Here is an 8,157-nt window from a genome sequence, read left to right on the forward strand (position 1 = left end):
CTCAGAGGATACGCCAGACGGGAAGCGTACTCTACACGCCACAGCAATGGCTATTTATCAGAAAGTGGAACCCCAAGATGAAGAACCTGTATTAAGGTACCATAACTGTTCTACTAAGAAGCATGAAGCATGATCCCAAGTGCTCGATGGGAGGGGGGTTAATTAGATAATAGACGTTTAATTATAGTTTTACTTTGGCATGACTGGTCTGTGTGATTCAGGTTTTTCTTTGTTTCAATAAGACTAGCTCGTAAGTTAAAAGCTAATCCCATTTCTAGGATGTAGGATAGAAAAGATCCCCTTCTTGAACAGCATTTTGCTTAATAAGTAGCTGTTGTTGCGTTTTGTTTTTCATTATTATAGGTTAAAGGAGCCAAATAATTCATGCCGTTCTGTAACAGAACTGCCCGAATCGCTGACATCTTTAATGCCATGCGTGGAGCCGCCATCAAGGTCCTCTTCTCCTGCGTACCCTACATTTGAGCTGTCATCAGAACAAGAGTTGCCCCAAAACATTCGTGATGAGAATGCTACCTGGATAGTGTCTCGTACCCTTACAGGCCATGATGTCCCAAGTGATGATGATAATGATGAGCCTCCTGTACCCGTATGGTCAGCGTACAACTCTTTGGTAAATGACGCACTACCTGTCACACGTGTCAGTGCTCCTCCATTGTTGGCACATCCTGCTCATGAATGGAGCACGCTCCTCACAGTTCTGATGCGTGCTCAAAATATCTCTGTTAGAGTAGTCGGTCCCGGGAGGAAAACAGTCATATCGCTAGACCTTGGCTTGTATCTGCCCGCCAAGCGATTACAGATGGCCCGATGCGAGCTCAAGACATTCTCCTTCGACCAGGGGAGCTGCATGTGGTTATGGCTTTGCTGAGGACCATTGGGTCATATATTGACAGTAGTGGGATAGACATGTGCTGGATCGAGTCGGAACTTTATGGCCCCTCCACTGTTAAACAGATAATCGATGGCAAGCATGTTAAGCGTGGTAAAAGAGCACACATGATCACCTTACAGGCTTTATTTTCCTTATACCTGGAAGCATTTCTAGAAGGCTCTCCTGATGTACGTCGTACCCTCGAGGAACTCTCTTCGAAAGTTGGAGATGCATGCAAAGAAGGCACTAAGGAGAACATCCAGACGCGCACCATAGCTCTACCAACGCGATCCAGTCTCCTGAAGTAGCCAAGAAGATGTCTGATTTTGACGCTGTGAATGCCACAAATCGTCTCTTTATTGTATTTCGCCAATACATGCGCATGGTAATGGAGATGTTCGCATTCATCCAGGTAGTCCGCAGTGGTGATTGGAAGCTCTATCTAATTGCACTGGAGTTGTTCACAAAGTACTTCTTTGTGCACAAGATCTTTTATCTAAGGATGATCCCTCTGTACCTAGCTGAAATGGCATCCCTCGAATCATCAGACCCCGAGATCTATGGAGAGTTCATCACAGGAAACTGGGTAGTGAACAAGAACAAGGAGGTTCCCTTCTGAGCTGTTGGTGGTGATACTGCGTTGGAACACCTCAGTCGATCTATGATCTAAGTTTCTGGTGGGCTTGTAGGGATCACTTTGAATGAGAGCGCACGAGCCAAGTTTTTCCTCGTTGCCCCAGAACTAGCCCGATTCACAACAGAAGCCAAGGCAATGGTGGGTCTCGTTCCGGAACGTGCACACCATCAAGAACTAAACTCAGCTGTTTTGACGCACGAAGATAACATCATAAATAAGTTGACTGAGACAATCAAGACCTTCACCAATCCCTTTTCATCAGACCAAACACCAACACCGATCTTTACAACTGGGTCACAAAAGTTGTGATGAATGAGAAAAGAAAGATCTTGTTAATGAGAGTGAAGAAGGGAGAAAGCTATTCAGTGCTTTTGTACAAGATAGGATCAAGACAGGAAAGCTCAAGCTCTGGGCTCCTGTAAAGAAGCGCAATCTTCTTACCTGGAAAACGAGTGCTAAGGTCATCAAAGTCAAAGCTAAAGTCACGATCATCGAGTTAAAGGAGGACAGAAATCTGTTTGCTCGTTTGGCGATGGTGTGCAAGAGCCGCCCAGAAATTGACATCCAAGAGGCTGTTGGCTTATATGAGTTCACTGTTGTCCCAAGAGCTTTGTTTGCACGAGATGGTACCATGTTGCATTGTTCTTGCAAGAGTGCCCTTATGCATATCCTAGAGAAGGCAGGTGGCCCTAGTACTAATACACAAGAAACCACCGCAGGATTCAAAGTCGCGATTGTTGATGGAATGAATGGCCCAAGTCCAACCACTTGACAAGCCAGAGTGGATCACGAATCGCTTGCTTGTAAAGTATAATGATTTACAAGAGCTCCACATAATCTTCGACAGATATGATGTACCATCCTCACTGAAATCAGCAGCACGAGTCAAACGACAAGGTGGCCATGCTCTCATTTATTATCGCATCACTGATTCTACCCGCATCGCCAAGGTGCCGATGAGGAAGCTTCTTGCTCATTCAACTTGAAGACCAAGGGTGAACTTACTACGTTTCTCGCAAAGAATGTGAAGGATAATGCTAATGGGAGACAAGTCGTTGTGGCATGGGGAATGGAATGCGAGGCAATGCACAGAGACGTCAGGCATTTACGAAGTACACAAGAAGAAGCCGACACGAAGATTATTTTACATGCTCTGGATGCCTCTGCTCAAGGTGCTACCCAACTCTCTATATATTCTCCTGACACTGGTGTTCTTGTTTTGGCTCTCCGACGGTATCCAGATTTGTGCTCCAACTCTTGCTTTGTTACTGGGACCGGCACTAGTCGTAGAGTTATCAACTTGAAGTCAATCGCAGACGCCCTTGGGCCCACTAAGACGGCTGCGCTGCCAGCATTTCATGCGTTGACCGGAGCAGATGTTACTGTGAGTTTCTCTGGAAAGGGAAAAGCCACTTGTTGGGATGAGTTTGATAACGCCAGCACTCCTATCTTGCAAGCTCTTGCTAACCTCGGTTGTGGGAAACGGCCAGATGACGGCACAAGAAGTGGAGTGGAATAGCTGGTTTGTCGGATGTACCAACCAAAGACAGACATCAAAACTGTCAAAGCCCCCAGATGGTCCCTCTTTAAGAAAAATCAAGCTGAGTCTGAGAGGTTGCCGCCCACACAAGCTGCTCTCCATCAAGCCATACTAAGAGCGCACTACCAGCTTCTTGTTTGGAACAACGATCATGTAGCAAACCCGGTGTTGCCCTCACCAGAAGGCTATGGATGGCAAGATGAAGATGGAAAGTGGGTACCAGTCATGACAAATCTTCCACCAGCTCTAGAGGCAATTATACAGCTTGTCCGATGCAAGTGCGCCAAGTTCCGTTGCTCTAACAACCGTTGTCAGTGTCAAAAAGCCGGACTTGTCTGTACTGATCTCTGTCTGTGCTCTGAAGATTGCCAGAACGAGTATGCTGAGAGTGATGATGAGTATGATGAAGACGAAGTCGAACAGGAAATTCCATAGGAATGGACAACAGAACAATGTATATAGATATTCAGTAAGACTTTCATGACCGTATATATAAAATAGCAGTAGTCGCTATTTTCATTTTCTGCCCTTGTTCAAATATACATGTGAAAATGAATACATGGAACCAGCATCATAAGTTGGCAAAATTATTGATTATGTGTACAAGATAGATTCTCAAATGGAGTCTCCGCAGTATTTGCTTTATCCGTTTCGTCCTTGTGCTATGGACCATAGGACAATGAATAGTTGAAGTTTTTATATCTGAACTCGAATAACCAGATATGTATCTGCCTAGTAGTTGTTAATACATTTCACAAGACAAATGCCATCCTACACGATGCTCGTTTCCATGTATGGGGTCACGTGACACTACAAAGTGGCACCAATCGATGCAAGATGTCTAACTGACTAAGGTGAGCAAGGATTTTTTTGACAAATTTATGGAAAATTATGTGTTTCAGCCTTTCTTTCATGCGTAAGGTCACGTGCCCTAAGTAAATTAGCATAAATCAACAGGGAGGATCATGTCCAATCATGTGAGCAAGTTTAGTGTATTTTCACCTATTATTAACAAAGTTATGAGGAATTATGTGTTTTAGCCTCGTTTCCATGCTAGATTTCATAGGTCAGAATTTAACCCCCCTTAAAAGCCGTCTGAGCAAGTGGCAAAGCTGGCACCAAAACTTTTCATGTTTAGTAGGTCCTAATGAACACTTTTACACTAGCTGCTTGCTTTGAGCACGAACTTCACACGGTACCACATTTGCTTCCAGACTAGGAGGCGATGTAGTGCGTTAACGTTAACGCTCTCAGAAAAGTAGCGTACGGCTGGACTCTAACAGTGCGTACTTTCATCGATACATGACGCCAAAGAGGGTGACAACCGGAAATATTGTGAGAATATGTGGTTGAGTTTATCGTGACACCAAATAGTACCTTACGATCCCGGGGGGGGGGAGGGGGACTCGCATATGAAACAGACGGGGATGCTCGTCGTCTCAACATGCAATGACCTCAATTTTTCTTTTGTGCGAATAAAAAGTGAGAAATGTTCGTCTGTAGGAGGTTAGGAAATCGCTACTTGCAAGATTCACTGGAGAGGGCGCGGTGTGTTAACGAGTCTAAATCGTATGTTCGTATTTCCATCGTTGCATCCATGTCGCTAATGCGAGTGACAACCCGAAATATTGCATTGTCGATAATATACCGATAGCTGAATTTATCATGACACCAAACGGTACCCTTGTAGAGATGAACATGCAATGTATATGTATTTCTTTTAAGCACAAATAAAAACTAACAAATGAAGTATGAAACAAAATTTGATAAGCCGAAAAAGAAGTTAGATCTTTGATTCACAAAGCCCTCCACCGCAAGGTGAATGACCCATTCAATCTCACACGTGACACTGGTGACATCAATCGGTCATGACGTTGATAATCATTGGTGGGAATTTCTTCTGTCCTTCTGGCACGAAAAAGAAAAACTTGAGAAGTGGGAAATACTAAACTTTGTTGAAGGTTTTTCGTAGTCCGGCGATTCATTTTTGGTTTTCAAAAGCATGACAAATGCTTAATGTCCAGAGGTAAGAAACAGGAATCAGTTGCATTATATATACAACAATTTGGTTTTATCAACGGAGTTGATAATGTAAATTGGCCACCGTACAGAGATTCTAAAAGCTGACGTTTCGAGCGTTAGCCCTTCGTCAGAGCGAATCGAGGGATTATGGGTTACGTGTAGTCTTTATAGTAGAGTAGGAGCTTGCTATTGGTGGTAACATGGCAACGTGAAAAATAGGAATATATTAGTTAAATGAAAAGCGTTCGTTAATACCGTGAGGATTAAGGGTGCTGATTTGAAAGATGAATTTTTGTTCCAGATTCTTGCGGCTTTCCGTCTTACCTAGATGTAGGGAAAGGCCGCAGATAGCCATGTGTTTTTTGGAGTGGTTAGGCAGATTAAAATGGCAAGCGACTGGCTTAGATGCATCCTTGTCATTCTTCTCAACATCGCGAAGGTGTTCGCGGAATCGGTCACCTAGTCGTCTACCTGTCTCACCAATGTATTGTCTCACCAATGTATTGGTCGTATTGGTATTGGCCGCTACATCGACGACCGCATCGGCGCTATTTCATCCAGCTGAGAAGAACTCGATCAATTTATAACCTCCGTCAACTCTTTTCATCCGGCTCTTAAATATACCTGGGAAATTTCGGAAACTTCCTGGGCTTTCCTAGATATCAAAGTTTCTATTAGAGGCAACGTGCTATGTACTAGTGTGCACTAAAAACTTACAGATTCACACAGTTATTTGTTGTATTCATCGTCACATCCATCACATGTCAAGAACTCCATTCCTTATTCTCAATTTCTTAGACTTCGACGTCTATGTAGTGATGACTCCGATTTTTCCAGCAAATCAGAGGAGATGTGCCAGTTCTTCGAAAAACGTGGCTATCCTGTCTCTGTGGTCAAAGCGGGCCATCATCGCTCCCAACAATTTGATCGACAGTCATCACTACAAACGTCACAAAAAGATAAGAATGACAGAATTCCATTCACCCTCACTTTCCATCCTCATAATCACGCAGTCAAAAGCATCATTCTTAGTAATTTTAAATTACTCCAAAATGATCCCGAGACTGGTAGAATCTTTTCGCAACCTCCACTTATTTCATTCAAACGCGACAAAAACTTAGGCAACTTTTTAGTTAGAAGCGCGCTCAAAACTAACGAGCAACGCGGCACTTTCAAATGCGCGCGCTCAAGATGCAAAACTTGTCTTTTCATTGTTAACACTAGCAAGATATCGGGACCTAAGCGATCTGTTAAGATCACCGATCGTTTTACATGTACCTCCGCAAATGTATTTATTGCATAACCTGTACGTTATGCAATAAATTATATATTGGTGAGACAGGTAGACGACTAGGTGACCGATTCCGCGAACACCTTCGCGATGTTGAGAAGAATGGCTAGGATGCATCTAAGCCAGTCGCTCGCCATTTTAATCTGCCTAACCACTCCAAAAAACACATGGCTATCTGCGGCCTTTCCCTACATCTAGGTACGACGGAAAGCCGCAAGAATCTGGAACAAAAATTCATCTTTCAAATCAGCACCCTTAATCCTCACGGTATTAACGAACGCTTTTCATTTAATTAATATATTCCTATTTTTCACGTTGCCATGTTACCACCAATAGCGTAGCTCCTACTCTACTATAAAAACTACACGTAACCCATAATCCCTCGATTCGCTCTGACGAAGGGCTAACGCTCGAAACGTCAGCTTTTAGAATCTCTGTACGGTGGCCAATTTACATTATCAACTCCGTTGATAAAACCAAATTTTTGTATACTACTTCCCCACCGACGCAGCACCACAGTTTCTTTAGAAACTACCCCCTCATGCATTATATATATTTCTTCTTGGAGCAAGGAATGTGATTCCAAGATGTTTCCTGCGGAAATGAAAGGACAATGTTTTCCGCACGCTATCTTGGTTCTTGCTTGTTTTTCGAAAACCACGGATTCTCAAAAGGAGCAATATAAATTGGGGTGTCATTCGGGTATCGTTACAGACTGTTCTTAGCCGAGGTGTTAATCAAGGATCTTGTTTTTTTTCCAAATTGTAGTTAAGATATTTTTTGCAACGAGCGAAATTACGAGCAAAGGTAAAAATGGTAAGAGCGACAGACCCGAGACAGGAAAATGGTGGTTTAGACTTAAAGCAATATTTATACAAAAACGGAAAGGGACATTAACTGTCAGCGGCAAGGAGATGGCAAATGTCATCGCTGTTGCTGAAAGTGCGGATACCTCTTCTATTAAGGTACATTGTTTATTTAGTTTTTTCAATACTGTACAAAGAACGAAAAGAGAAGTGATATCATTGGCTTATTCAGGTCTTTTCATTCTACAGGTCATGTTCTCCAACCTATCTGCCGGTGTAAGGCTAGATTTAGGCAAATTCGACATCCTTGCAAACGATTTCTCGAAACAATTTATGGGATACACTGTTTCCAGTCGTCAGTTTGCTGACAAATTTAAACGGATTCAAGAAAGCAACCAAACACTGGATGAACGGCCATCACTTTCGCTTTCTCCAATTTCTTCAGACGTGGTTTCTCAAGGGGGATCGCAAGATCGTACTAACGCGCCAAGTTCTCACGCTGGCAAAGGGAAACCTGGCTTGGAGGTCAATGAAGAGCCGAGAAATTCGAAGAGAGCAAAGGCAGATGACCACCAAAGAGATGAAAGAGATGGGGCGTTTATTGAAAAAGTAGAGATCTATCCGGGTATGTTGAACGTAACTATCGTGGTAGCGTAATAAGAAACCATCTCACTTATCATCTTTTTGGCGAATTACTGCTATCGAAAAGCTCATATATTCATTTTGTGAAATACAGGTTTAAATTTCGTTTCGTTTCCTCTCGTTTTGCAAATTACAGTAAGCCGTTTTAATAAATGAAAACCGTTTAATATTCTAAGCAACAATGTAGTGGTTTTCACCTTGACATAATTCTATAATCAAAATCGAGGTTTTATAAATTTTTTATCTGGACTACTTTGACAATATAAATCTAGAATTAAGCCTTTTTACAAGTTTCCAGTGCCGTAGCGTCGTTCGTTTTAGAGCATT

Source organism: Montipora capricornis, chromosome 10 (genome assembly GCF_036669925.1).
Source record: "Montipora capricornis isolate CH-2021 chromosome 10, ASM3666992v2, whole genome shotgun sequence".
In the NCBI taxonomy this organism is placed as follows: Eukaryota; Metazoa; Cnidaria; class Anthozoa; order Scleractinia; family Acroporidae; genus Montipora; species Montipora capricornis.